This window comes from Palaemon carinicauda, chromosome 15 (genome assembly GCF_036898095.1).
Source record: "Palaemon carinicauda isolate YSFRI2023 chromosome 15, ASM3689809v2, whole genome shotgun sequence".
In the NCBI taxonomy this organism is placed as follows: domain Eukaryota; kingdom Metazoa; phylum Arthropoda; class Malacostraca; order Decapoda; family Palaemonidae; genus Palaemon; species Palaemon carinicauda.
The window spans coordinates 45,942,390-45,956,948 of NC_090739.1; positions in this window are offsets into that span (position 1 = coordinate 45,942,390).

A 14,559-nucleotide genomic window follows, 5' to 3' on the forward strand; every position below is an offset into this window, starting at 1 on the left:
CATCCAGCCGCAACAGAGCCGGCAGTCGGCAGGAATTGCGGGTGGCGGCCCAAGGGAGGACCGAAGAACACTCTAAGATAGGGAGGTCACACGCCGGCAGACCGATTCACTTAGGCTATCCCATAGTTCGACTATATGCGGGAAGTGTAGCAGCTCGGACTAACCCACGAAGGGACCAAGCCGAACCCACAACCCGCGGCACACGGAGTTGTAGGACGGCGGACAGGGGTGTGATGGCTAGGCCAACACAAAAGGACAGAGGGGGGAGGGGCGAGGGTCCTGAGGGGGGGCGTGGGGGAAGGCGTAGCCTTCACCAACACGCCAGGGGGGGGGGGTTCTGTTCCAGAAATAGCCCTATCCCAGGTGTAGGAAACTTAATTCTCCAGCCCAGGGTAGGTTAGTTCAGAGAGGGTACAACACTAGTGTACTGTCCTAAATTATAAAGAAACAGAATCCCCTGGCCTGCCTAACCTAGGCTAGGGAAGCGAGTCCCGAACCAGGGAAACCAGGTGTAGGGCGGGTCGCTAGGCCACAGGGAGGAGAGGGTCGAAACCCAACCAAATGTGGACTAGGGGGAAAGGCAGAGCCCTTCCACCTTCGCCAACCACCAAGGCCCCAAAAGGAGAGTTCATTCACCTAGAGGGGGAGCTGGGGGCGAACGACTGGTACTCTGAGGTTCTGTCCCAAACTCAAAGCTCATGTGCTATGGCTAGGAGTGGGGAAAGAAAATCCTAGCCTAACACTACTCGAATGCGATTTGAGGTAAGGAGGGCTAGGATGTAGCCTAGGCTACCTCAGAGGGAGGAGATACCTTGGGTAAGGTAACTGGGGAGGATAGGAAGTACAGGTATACAAGGCCCTACGTTAGGTTAGGGGCAAGAGAGTCGACTACCAAGATCACCGAAACCCTTAGTATACTTCCTCTAAGGCGAAAACATATGTGCAATCACTGAATCTTATATGTATAAATGCCTAAAATCTCCATTTCATAATTTAAAACTAGGAACACTTATTATATCATGCATGAGAGTAAACAAAAACCACCTAGGCTATCAAGTCTACGGGCTAGGCTAGAACACTAGCCTACGAATCGGCTACCTATGCTCGCCGAAAAAAGGATACTATCGGCATAATATAACTAATTCCTAGCAATAAACACTAAATAACTAATGCTGATAATTAGTTATAAGACCGGGTAAGGTTGTTCTGGCTAACTAAATAAAGCATGCGAGGCGAACAACAGCGTCCGACATGACGCCTCCGCTCAAGGCACAGCTCCGCCACAAAACAGGGTATTTTAAGATAAAAAGGCGTTACTTTACGGCTAGAGCTTATTTATACAATACAAGAATATGGTACTCAACTTTCCAGAAGAAGGCGAGGCTGAAGATTGTGACATACTGGCTCACTTAGCGAAAAACAGGGAAAACCACTTTGTCATAAACGCTATGTGTAAAGGAATAACAATGGCACGCGACGACGGCGTCATCCAAAATGGTGGCCAACATGGCGACCAGATGTTGACGCCGCCGAGTACCAAAACAGTAACAGAGGAGGAGAACTTTGTAACGGCTCCTCCTATAACTTGCCACTATTCCCCCTCGAAGCGTAAACGCTATGTGGGGTGCAGATAGCTATGTGGCGTGTCAAGCATACGTCCCCTGTTATTATACGATATCCTAAAGGGAAACCTTATGGGTACTCGTGCCAGAAGTTAGAATTCTGTGAAACCTTTAGTTTAATTCTCTGGGAATATCTACAGTAGTCATATATACCCTTAGGAAGCTACTGAAGGAACCTTCCATCAGGATGACATGGCTTGAGCCCAAAAATACATATACAGTATATATATACACAAACACACACATATATATATATATATATATATATATATATATATATATATATATATATACACACACACATATATATATATATATATATATATATATACACACACACATATATATATATATATATATATTTACACACAACATATATATATATATATATATATATATTTGGGCTCGGGCCATGTCGTTCTGATGAAAGTTCCTTTAGGTAGCCTTTTAAGTGATATCTGCTACATTGATACTCCCAGAGAAATAAACCGAAGGTCTCCAGGATTCTAACTCCTGGCGCGAGTATTCAATTAAGGATATGGCATAATATCAGGGGACGTATTTTTTAGATACAACACATAGCAATCTTCACCCCGAATAGATTTAAATCTTTGATGTAAGGGGGAAGAGTTGCAAAAGAAGAGAGTGCCGTTCTAGGTACCCGGTGGACCTACTATCCGTACTACTACTGCACGCCATTCCTTTTCTTGTAGCACTACAAGTGAGTTGTGCTCCCACGTAAACATGGTGTTTTGTTACAAGTTATTGTAATATTAATCATGCAATCTACAACATCTTCATCCTTTGGGAAGTTGAGTATTAATTCCTTACTATGTATAATTTTAGGCTCCCGTTTCACAGTTGAATTCAATAATCTAAGTGTGTTTGGTTGTTTACGACTGCAGTTGCCCGTTACAATCGCATCTTACTTAGTCAGTAGGGCGACAATTCCCAGTATTAAGCTATAATGTTAGCTATTTTGGCAAATAATACAAGTGATGATTTTGCATACATGAATATTATTCCTCTTCCTATTATGTGACTTTACTTTTAGCATGCGGCAGGAACCCCGGTGGTACCAACTACCTTGGTCGGGGATCCTACCAGAGCTAGGTTACTCTCGCTCACATATACGTTAGTAAAGTAATTCCCTACGTTCAGCCTCACCCTATCGTTCTTTCTCGATTCGTTTGAGATTTTAATTCTCTAGAATCTATAGATAAAGTACGATATTCATTCTCTCTCAGAGAAAAGACGCTAAACCCTTTCTCCCTCCCTGAGTGCTGCCGCTAACCACTGTCTTTATCCATCGCTGTCGAGTAGAACAAAGTTCTTGTTGCCTCCGGCTTTGATTTAAATAGTGTCTAACTCAGGGTGCCCTTGTCTTGCCGCCGACGATGTCGTCAGCAAGGGAACCATGCTTCCTCAGTTCACTGTTTAAGGGAGGCGGCATACCTGCCGCCACCTGTCATGTCAATGAACTAAGACCCTTTACCCTTCCCCTTCTGTCCTTTAGTAACGTCATAGCCGTCACAAAAACTCTTTCACCGGTGTTCTGAAAGTCATCCCCACTTGCTAGGATTGACTGTGTTACCGGCTGGTACCAGTTAGGCTGTCGTCTCTGCCACCTTCCCCTTTATCTCCCTTACTTCACAAGAAGTGAATATTATTGGGGGGAAAATTGAGACAGCTCCTGACAGCTGCCGGCGGGAAACCTAACATACTTTGGGAAGTCCTCAGCTCTCCCTTGAGCTGCCATCCACATTCATTGTCAACGACAGGCCTTTTGGTGGATGGGTGGAAGCCAGAATCTAACAGATTCTTTCCCCTTCCATTGGAACTTTCATTCTGGCAAGGAGACAGTAGGCGGTCTAATAGTCCTCCTACACTTCCAACTGTTATGTTTACTCATAATAATAGGGAACTCTCCTTCCCTAATGCTTTCTCTCCCTCTATCAGTTAGTACCGCCAGGTACTAACCTAACACCGGCAGTGCCACATGCTAAACTACAGTATACAACTATACAGTAGTACACATGTTTTCTAACATACTCTGTGTTTCCTATCGCAGTCAATTGTTGGGACCACAATATTATGTTGAGGATGAATACTCCCTCAACACCCAGATGGTTTTTTTGATCATCAGGACCCTAAAAAAAATCACTGATCAGTATTAATATACAACACAGGTGGATAATGTTAGTATAGACACTTACTAACTCTAACTCTAGTTCCTAGAGTTTTTCTACATTCTATTCTCCCTATTAGGGAAACTAAATATTATTACTGACGGAGGTCTCAGCAATGGCCTGGGAGAGGAAACACAGATATGTGTCTTTTCTACTTCCTTTCAAGCTTACTATCCTAAGCTATTATAAACAATAGTGATTACTATTGTTAATAAAAATGTATGCTTTTATATCATTGATATAAAAAACATGATACTCACTGGGCCCTTTTTCCTTTACAGGAGGAGTCGATGGCGAAGTGTGCAGTATTGTTCTGCAACCACAAGGACAAAGACTTTTGTGGACACATGAAGTGCAGGACTCATGCCCCTTACTGCATTGTGTCGGGAGTCCTCAAGTATTGGGACCCGAAGGGTTATCCCATCTGCTCAACCCTGCTGGCCACCGGCTTCGGAGATTGCCCCCCCCCTCCCCAGTCAACATAGAGACTAGGGATACAGCGAGGGAGACCCTTCGCAAATGGGTAAGAGGGTTCCAGAAGAATTCTCCGGGACCGTACTTACCCAACGACTCCCTAAGGTGCCTACTGTTCCTCAAGGCTCTACCTAACACGGTAATGCCCCAGGAACAGGTCCAGCCTCCTCTCATACAACTGAAGATCAACGCGGACATAAATAAGGCACTGGAAAGCATGGACATCCACCAAGAAAGGATGTCAGAAATCTCCACCAACACTGAGCATTACCTACTGCAAGGAGGCCCTGAAGAAGATGAACATCCACATGCGGAGGAAGAAGGATCCGTTTCAATGGCAACCGAAGACCCTCAGTTCGCCGTGACGGCATACCAACCTATGCTGTCAACTTCTTCAACCCCAACTCCACAACCAGTTGCACAGGTCGACAAGAGCGAAGCAACCCTCACGTCAATTCAACGGATGATGGAATTGTTCCAAAAGGAACAAGAGACGATGAGAGTCAATCAAGCAGCAGTAGATACTGTTACAGGAGCGGGCGGACCGCCTGGACATACCAAGCGCTCTCACTAAGAAGCCCCTTAGAGTGTTGGATCTCACTCACTGCTCCTAAACTAACCCCCGGAGGTATGCGGAGCACATGCCCATGATGAATGGGAAACTATTCGTCTCAGAGAAGTTCGGGGCCAAATTGATTGAAGACCTTGAGTTCTGGCCTAACTTTCCAGCTTACCCAGACTATTACGCGAGACTGCGGGATGACAAGGCGCAAGCCATCCTCCTGAAAACCTTGAAAGGAGCCGAGTACACCAACTCCAAAGTCTCAGCACTGAGCAAGAGACATCTCTTTCCCTTTTTCAGAGCAAGCACTAGACTTTGCCGTCAAGGCAGTTGACGAGGGCAAACCCTGCCCAACCCTAGAGGAATGCAAACCATTCTCTCTAGCACTGCCTACCTGCGAGCAGAAGTGGAAGGATGTCCACCTAACCTTCTCTGACTCTAAGTTGGATCCAGAGATAGCAGGCCAGCAGTTCAATGAGAACCTTCTGAAGTTGCCAGACCACCTTCTGAGGAGGGAACAGGAGACGAAGGAGACTTGCGGCCTCCCTTTCTCATCAGCCTGAAATGAGTACAAGTCTACATAATGCCCCAAAAATGTTCATCTTCCTGGCTAAGTCTCACATGGGGACCCTTGTGAAAGACATATGCTTTCCTCAGAGCAAGGAGAGCCTGCAGAGAGATCGTTTTGACCTCAGCAACCATCAGACATGAACCAAGGAAGCTGATAACCTCGAGCATCTGGGGTAAAGACCTTTTCCCACAGGAACTGGTCCAAGAGATTATAGCCAGAGCAGCCACGGAGAACAGGAACCTTCTCCAAAAGTGGGGCATGAACTCAAAGAGGAAATCTTCCTCGGACGGAGGTCCCCAGCCTAAGAATAAAAAGGCAAGGAGACCACACAGACCTGCACAACTTTCTGCCGTGACTATGAACTCGATGCCTCAGACCACATTCCAGATGGTCCCTCAACAACTGGTAACCCAGTCGCAAGTGTTTAACCCTAACTTTGAGAGGTAGTCAACTTCCTTTCGCCCTAGTCAGAAAGGAAAAGGCCCAAAGAGAAGTTCTTCCGGAGGTAACTCCTCTCGGGGCCGAGGAGGAAGTGGTCGCGAAAACAAATCCGCAGGACCCCCCAAGCAATGAGGGGCTCCAGGTAGGGGGCAGACTGTATCACTTTCGGGATCGCGCCCACAGCCTAATCACGAATGGTCTAGGGTGGAAAAGGAATAGAACTCCACCCTGTTTTCCAGAATTCTTCCAACACTCCACCCCCTTGTTAGAAGTATATACCTCAGAACTCTTGAAAAAGAAGGTAATAAGGAAAGCGAAGTCCATCAAATTCCAGGGAAGGCTGTTTTGTGTTCCCAAGAAAGACTCGGACAAACTCAGAGTCATTCTAGACTTCGTCTCCACTCAACAGGTTCATCGAGAACAACAAGTTCCGGATGCTTACTTTACAACACATAAGGACCCTTCTACCCAAAGGAGCGTACACAGTCTCAATAGACCTAGCAGATGATTACTGGCATCTTCCAGTGAGTTGTCTTTTCTCCTCCTACCTAGGATTCAAGCTACAGAAGAAGATGATTGTCTTTAGAGCAATGCCCTTCGGACTGAACACAGCCCCAAGGATATTCACGAAGCTAGCAGACACAATCGTCCAGCAGCTACGCTCCGAAGGAGTTCAAGTAGTAGCATATCTAGACGATTGGCTGGTATGGGCAGCTTCCAAGACTACTTGTCTGCAGGCAGCCAGCATGGTGATCCAGTTCCTGGAACACCTGGGCTTCAAGATTAATCGCAAGAAGTCTCGCCTTTCTCCGGCTCAGAAGTTCCAATGGCTAGGAATCCAATGGGACTTAAAGTCACACCACCTCTTCATTCCATTCAAGAAGAGGAGAAAGATAACGGGATCTGTCAGGAGACTAATCCGTCACAAGAGGATTTCAAAACGCCAACAGGAAAGAGTACTGGGCTTTCTCCAGTTCGCAGCAGTGACAAACCCGGTGCTAAAAGCATGTCTAAAAGATGTGTCGGGAGTCTGGAGAAGATACGTATCGAACGCTCGAAGAGGTCAACTAAAGTTGACCCCAACCCTGTTGCGCACGCAGTTAAGGCCATGGTCAACAGCCAAGAGCCTAGCACGGACAATTCCCTTGCAACCACCGCAACCATCAGTGGTGATACATATGGACGCCTCCTTGGAAGGATGGGGAGGCCATTCTCAAGAGAAAAAAGTGCAAGGGAATTGGTCGCACCAGTTCAAAACCCTTCATATCAACATTTTGGAAGCTTTGGTAATTTTCCTGACGTTGAAGAAACCATCCCCTCGCAGAGCAATCCACATCAGATTGGTCCTGGACAACGAAGTAATAGTAAAATGTCTAAATCGACAAGGCTCGAGATCCCCCCACATCAACCATGTGATATTAGCCATCTTCTACCTGGCAAGGAAGAAGGGATAGCACCTATCAGCAGTTCCCCTACAAGGGTTCCGCAATGTGACGGTGGATGCTCTATCCAGGCGAACGCCCATAGAGACAGAATGGTCCCTAGACGCAAACTTATTCTTCTTTATCTCGGAAAAAGTCCCGGAACTGCAGATCGACCTCTTCGCAACGAGCGACAACAAGAAACTACCTCGTTACGAAGCCCCTTATATGGACCCTCAAGCAGAAGTGATGGACGCCATATCCCTCGACTGGAACAGGTGGAATGGCATTTACCTGTTTCCAGCAACCAATCTCCTGCAAAGAGTCCTCGACAAGCTAAGTTCCTTCAGAGGGACAGCAGCAGTAGTGGCCCCCAAGTGGCCCACAAGCAATTGGTTCCCTCTAGTTCTAGAGCTGAAACTGAAGCTGTTTCCTCTGCCAGATCCATCAACTGGTCCAGAAGTCGACTGTCTATGCTTCATCCTCGAGAACCAACAACCTACATCTCATGATTTTCTCGCTCAAGCGGCGAACAAAAAGTTTGGAATCTCGAAGGATAAAGTTGACTTCATTGAAGAGTATAAGTCAAGTTTGACTAGGAGACAATATGAACAGTCATGGAAGAAATGGGTTTCCTTTGTGAAAACAAAGAAACCGACAGAAATATCGATATATTTCTGTCTCGCATTCTTCATATACCTACACGAACAAGGCCTGGCTTCTACTACGATTACCTCATATAAGTCGGCCCTGGCTAGACGACTTCTGTACGCCTTTGAAGTAAGATACCAAAACCATGCGCTAGACTCAAGCCAGCAACCACACCAAAGCCCATCACGTGGTCCTTGGACAAAGTCTTGCACTATGCTTCGAACCTAAACAATGAGGATTGTACTCTAAAGGATCTAACACAGAAAGTCATCTCTCTTTTTGCAATAGCCTCAGGGGCTAAAGTTAGTGAAATAGTGGCCTTATCCAGAAACGAAGGCCATATTCAGTTCTTAAACACAGTTGAACAACCTCTTTCCTGATCCTGCCTTTCTTGCCAAGAATGACCTACCCACTAAAAGGTAGGGTCCTTGGAGAATTTGCCCACTGAAGGAAGATGCCTCTCTGTGCCCAGTATTGTGTTTTAAGGTCTATCTTCGAAGAACTTCAGCCTTCAAGGGAGGCCAGCTCTTCAGAGGCAAAACTTCAGGACCAAACCTATCCTTAAGACAACTGAGAGTGAAGCTCACCTACTTTATTCGCAGAGCGGATCCTGACAGTACACCCGCAGGTCACGATCCGAGAAAAGTTGCTTCTTCGTTGAACTTCTTTCAACATATGGACTTTGAAAGACTCTGCTCATAAACTGGGTGGAGATCATCCAGGGTCTTCTACAAACACTATGTGAAGCAAGTACATGAAATAAAACATTTTGTGGTGGTGGCGGGTAGTGTCATTAAACCCGTTGTCTAGTGCTCTGATGAACAGTGGACTGTTTTGGGACTTTAAAAGTGCATTGGGTGCATGGGTATACTTACATTCTAGTGCAAATCATAACGATGATTAACATACGGTTCCATATAGGTGCATATTTGACCAATAACACCAATGACAAGTGAACGTTTGCATCACAGTGTTTATGCATGTCTAAAAATCTGAACAAGTAAGCCAGATTTGGTTTCACATCTCCATTGAGTGGCCTTATTCCGATAATGAAATTATATATTTTTTCTACAGAAGAAAATATGGACCCTGATGTGTTTTAATGCTGGCTCAGATTCATACTCTATTTTAACTACATTTGATAATTTAGTTGCAAAATAAAGATACTAAAACATATCTGCGTCTTATTACTACTACCTCAGTTACACATAAATAAAACATGCCAGTTTTATTTAATCCATATAAGGGCATAGAACTTGAAATCAGTATACAGATTTCCATGGTAAGTAAAAGGTAAGCTTATAAGCTTTCCCTTTTGTTTCTACGGAAATACAAACCTTGAGTCCTTACTGTCGATGTTGACACTTTCCCTGCAGGGGCCAGGAAGCACTAAACCAGTTCCAGGCTTATTGGATATTACTGTTACCTGGAATTTCACATACAGGTCTAGTAGACCAGATAAGGAAATCCATTCAAGGTAGAAGGCACATACACAAACCCACAGCTATAGTAATTTCAAGTTAATTCTCTATTTTTGGGTGAGAGTGCCATGTCGTCCTGATGGAGCCACCCTTTTGCTGACCCCACCCGAAATTACTTTATCTGCGCCCATTTCTGCTTAACTACAAGAAAAGGAATGGTGCGCGGTAGTAGTACGGATAGGTGGTCCACCGGGTACCTAAAACGGCACCCCCTCTTCTGCCACTCTTCCCCCTTACACCAAAGAGTTAAATCTATTCGGGGTGAAGATTGCTATGTGTCGTATCTAAAAAATACGTCCCCTGATATAATGCGATATCCTTAATTGGATACTCGCGCTAAGTGTTAGAATCCTGGAGACCTTCGGTTTATTTCTCTGGGAGTATCACTGTAGCAAATATCCCTTAGAAGGCAACCTAAAGGAACCCTTCCATCAAGACGTCATGGCACTCTCACCCAAAAATAGATTTTTCACTTTGCTCAAAATCCATATATATATATATATATATATATATATATATATATATATATATATATATATATATATATATATATATAAGGGATTTTGACGGAGGAAAAATCTATTTCTGGGCGAGAGACCTGTGCCGCCCAGTGAAATGCTCCTTTAGCACCATTTCTAAGGTAAATAACTGCTATAATATTACCAGAGAAAAAAATGCATAGGAATGCTAGGTTGAACTAGCTCGCTCACCTATTGGTGTTGGTATAAACTGGGGCGTAATATAATCAGAGGTCTCGCACCATTTAGACATTTCCTCTTCAGAATCCCTCAATAGTGAGGTGCCGTTCAACAACTCCTGCAGCACAGGCCAGTACTACCAACTCTACCCATGCTTGCCCAACACTCCCCATAGCACCCCAAGTTTGGGGTCTGATCAGGGAGGGACAACTAGGGTGGGTTCACTGGGCGGCACAGGTCTCTCGCCCAGAAATAGATTTTTCCTCCATCAAAATCCCTTTTCTGGGCTCAACCTGTGCCGGCCAGTGAAATAGTACAAGAGAAACGAACCCAAACTTCAGTATATATGAGGGAACAATTTAAAATCAAAATAACATAACAGTAGTTTAATCAAGAGTTGTAGTAGTAGACGATAGTCTTCTCATAACATCAAAAACTGACAAGGTATAATATCCCAGGAAGGGATGGCAAAATGTAAAAATAAACTTGATAATCAAAATTATGATCAGAGATCAGAACATCTTAGATAATACCATATAAAACTGGATATAAAAGGAATACAGTTCGCAGGACAAAATGTAAATTTGATAATTAGTAATAGAGATAAACAATATCCTAAGACATGGGGACACCCTTGGGTGTGACATAACAAACTGAACTCAGGTAGGAACTGTAAGTGAGGCAGTTAAGAGGAAGAAGATGGCAAGACATAGTAAATTTAGGAATTAATTAGGAATTAATTTGTTCGGGGGATACCACGCTCCCTACGGCTACGGTAGCGAGTTTAAGAGCCTCTAGATGTTTAAGATAGTGCCGTCTGAACACTGACGGGGATTTCCATCCGGTATATTTAGTAAGATCTGCAAAGTTCATGTGATGGAAAAAATTTATTGAGGTTGCTACCGCCCATATGTCATGGACGTGAGGGAAAGACTCAGGATTAGCCTGTTTGATAAAATACAAAACCTGTTGCCTGATCCCTTTTAAAGTTATAGTCCCTCCCTGCTCTCTAACAAACAAGGGCCCTGAGGTCTTATAGGAAGTCCTCGATAGAAAGGACTTTAGAGTGGTGACAGGACACAGGGAAGGATCCTGAGGGAGCGGGATAATTTTCCAGGAGGACCATCTGTTCTGAGGGTCTTCATTTTTGGCCAAGAAGACTTTGTCTGGGGAGAGGAGAACTTCTCCTGATGGAAGGAACTCAATGTGGCCTGGATCTCTTGACAAGGCAGCTAATTCCGAAATTCTAGCGCCGGATGCTAAACTCATAAGAAATAGAGTTTTTCTGAGCAGAGGTATATACTCACATGAGTCGTTGATGGTTTCTGACGCCAGTTTAAGAACATCATTGAGAAACCAGGAAACCGAGCTAGGACGAACGGATGGTTTCAGTCTGGCACAGGCTCTTGGAATTGAAGCTAGCAATGAGTCTGTTAGATCTATATTAAACCCGACCAGGAAAATTTTCTTCAAGGCAGACTTGATGGTAGTAATAGTGTTAGCTGCCAAACCTGACTCAAACAAGGTTCTGAAAAAGGTAACTGTTAGGTTTAATGTCATAAAGACAACATTAGAATCCTTCAAAAACTTTGCTAGTTTTTTGACTGCTGAGTCATATTGACGAAGAGTGGAGTCTCTCTTATCTGATTCTAAGAATAAAGTATTCTGGGGATCTAATCTATGTTAGCCCCTTTTTGGGCCGCAAACTTCATGAAGTCCATAAAGTTAGGGCGTTCTGAATGTTTGAGGAAGCGAACACAGTGCACGTTTGTACTATTTGAGTCAAAGTCGGGTTGGGAATCTGGCAAGGGCGGAGACTCAGCTCCAGTAACAGAGGAAACCAATTGCTCTTGGGCCAATTGGGGGCTACCAGGGCTACTTGACCTTTGAAGGTTCGAAGTTTGTCCAGCACCTTCATCAATAGGTTCACCGGTGGGAAAAGATAAATCCTTTCCCAGGTGTTCCAGTTCTGAGACATGGCATCTGTGGCGTAAGCCCGAGGGTCCAGGTTGGGAGCCACATAACATTTTAGTTTGTGGTTGGACTCCGTCGCGAAGAGATTTACCTGGAGGTCCGGGACCTGGGAGAGGATCCACCGAAACGATTTTCGATCTAGTGACCATTCTGACTCCAACGGGGTCGTCCTTGAGAGTGCGTCTGCCACAACGTTCCGAACTCCAGCCAGATGGACAGCTGATAGGTGCCATTGGTTTGAGGCTGCTAGGGAAAAGATCGCTACCATCACATGGTTGATGGTGCTTGACTTGGAGCCTCCTCTGTTTAGGCAACGGACTATGACTTCGTTGTCGAGAACTAGTCTCAGGTGTTGCTTCTTGGCCGGGGAAAGACGTTTTAAAGTTATTAAGACCGCCATGGCTTCTAGGACATTTATATGGAACTGTTGGAACATTGTGGACCAAAGGCCCTGAACCTTCCTGTGTTGGGAATAACCTCCCCAACCTGATAGGGAGGCATCCGTGTGGATGACTATCTTTGGAGGAGGGTACTGTAACGGAACTGATTTCGATAGGCTCTTGGTGGTTGTCCATGGGAGAAGCCTCTTCCGAAGAATGGGAGGAAGACGGGTCTTCTTGTCTCGAAATTTGTTGTTCGCTCTGGAGCGCCAAACCCGGTTTATGTCCTTTAGTTTCGCTTTCAGTAGAAGGTCTGTCACTGAAGCGAATTGTAGGGATCCTAGGATCTTTTCTTGATTCCTTCTGGATGTTATCTTTTCCCTGAGAAAGCGTTTGGTATTCTTCGCAATCTCTATTCTCTTGGATCTAGGAAGACATAGGGTGTGAGAGCGTAGGTCCCACTGTAATCCCAGCCACTGAAACTTGGTTTCCGGAGTTAGGCGGGACTTTTTGAAATTGATTTGGAATCCCAGAGACTGAAGATACTGAATCACTTTGTTTGTCGCTCTGAGACAATCCTTGACGTTGTCTGACCAGATTAGCCAGTCGTCCAGATATGCGACGACTTGGACCCCTTGGGTTCGAAGTTCTTGAATTACTGATTCCGCCAGTTTCGTGAAAATTCTGGGCGCAATGTTGAGCCCGAAAGGCATCACTATGAACGTGTAAGCCTTGTTGCCCAGTCTGAATCCTAGGAATGGGCGGAAATGTCTCGCTATTGGAACATGATAGTAAGCATCTGTAAGATCGATGGAGGTGGTGACGGCCCCACGGGGAAGTAAGGTCCGTACCTGCGAGACGGTAAGCATGTGAAACTTGTCGCACTGAATGAACAAGTTTAGCCGGGAAAGATCCAGGATGACTCTTCGGTTGTCTGAGTCTTTCTTCGGGACGCTGAATAAGCGACCTTGAAACTTCAGATGCTTTGTTTCTTTGATTGCATTCTTCTGCAATAGATCTTGGGTAAACAGAGTCAGATCCGGTGTCGGGAGTTGATGGAATTTGGTCGGTGGAGGAGGCCCTTTTATCCAACTCCACCCCAGGCCCTTGGAAATTATGCTGAAGGCCCAAGGACTGAACCTCCAGCGACTCCTGAACGCATAAAGTCTCCCTCCTACCTTAAGATTCTCAGTAGTTGGAGGATTTTCCACCACGGCCTCCACGTGATCCCTTTCCACGGGAGAAATATCTCCCCATGCCTCTGTTCTGAAAGGAACCTCTTGATCCATGGCCCCTGCCTCGCTGGTATCCTTGAGAGGCACCCCGGAACTCATAGGTAGGGTTGTAAGCCGGTGAGGTGAACGTACTTGAAGCCATCTGGCTTTTACGGACGAGAACATATTCCTCTTGGGGCTGAGGTTTGGAGGTGGAGGGTTGGATAGTCTGAGCAACCGGGATCGGTTGAACTACCTGGAGAGGTTGGCGGAACTGGGGAGAACTGCTATTCTGCTGGCGGAACTGTGCAGAACTATAAGGACGTAGCCTTTTCCTGCCCCGGGATTGAACGTTTGACTGTTCGAATTTCCGTTTGGGAGTGAGACCCCAACGGACCTTGAGGCTCTGGTTAACCCTGGCAGCTTCGCTCAACACCGAATTGACCATGTCCTCCGGGAACAGGTCCGGACCCCAAGCGGAGGCTTTAATGAGCTTATTCGGCTCATGACGGATAGTAGCCTCTGACAAAACATGCCTACGGCAACGTCTTTTGGCTACCAAGAAGTCATAGCAATCCGATAACAAGGATTGTAAGGTGGCCTTTGTCAAGACCTTAAAGACGTGTTCCTCCTCAAAGTTGAGGGAAAGCATCTCTGACATCGTCGCGATGTTTAGGCTCCTGCCAAATCTAGACCGGGACTCGAACTCGAGTCGAATTAAGGTTTCGGGAAGTCTTGGAAGACGTTCGCTAAATTGCGTTGACGCACAATCAGCGAATAATTTGCCAGAGGTAAAGGTTGACTGGATGTTAAGCCAACATTCGTTATCTGATGGGAGCAGAAGAGATGTAGGGTCTGTCTCCCGAAGCTGGGGCAAAGGT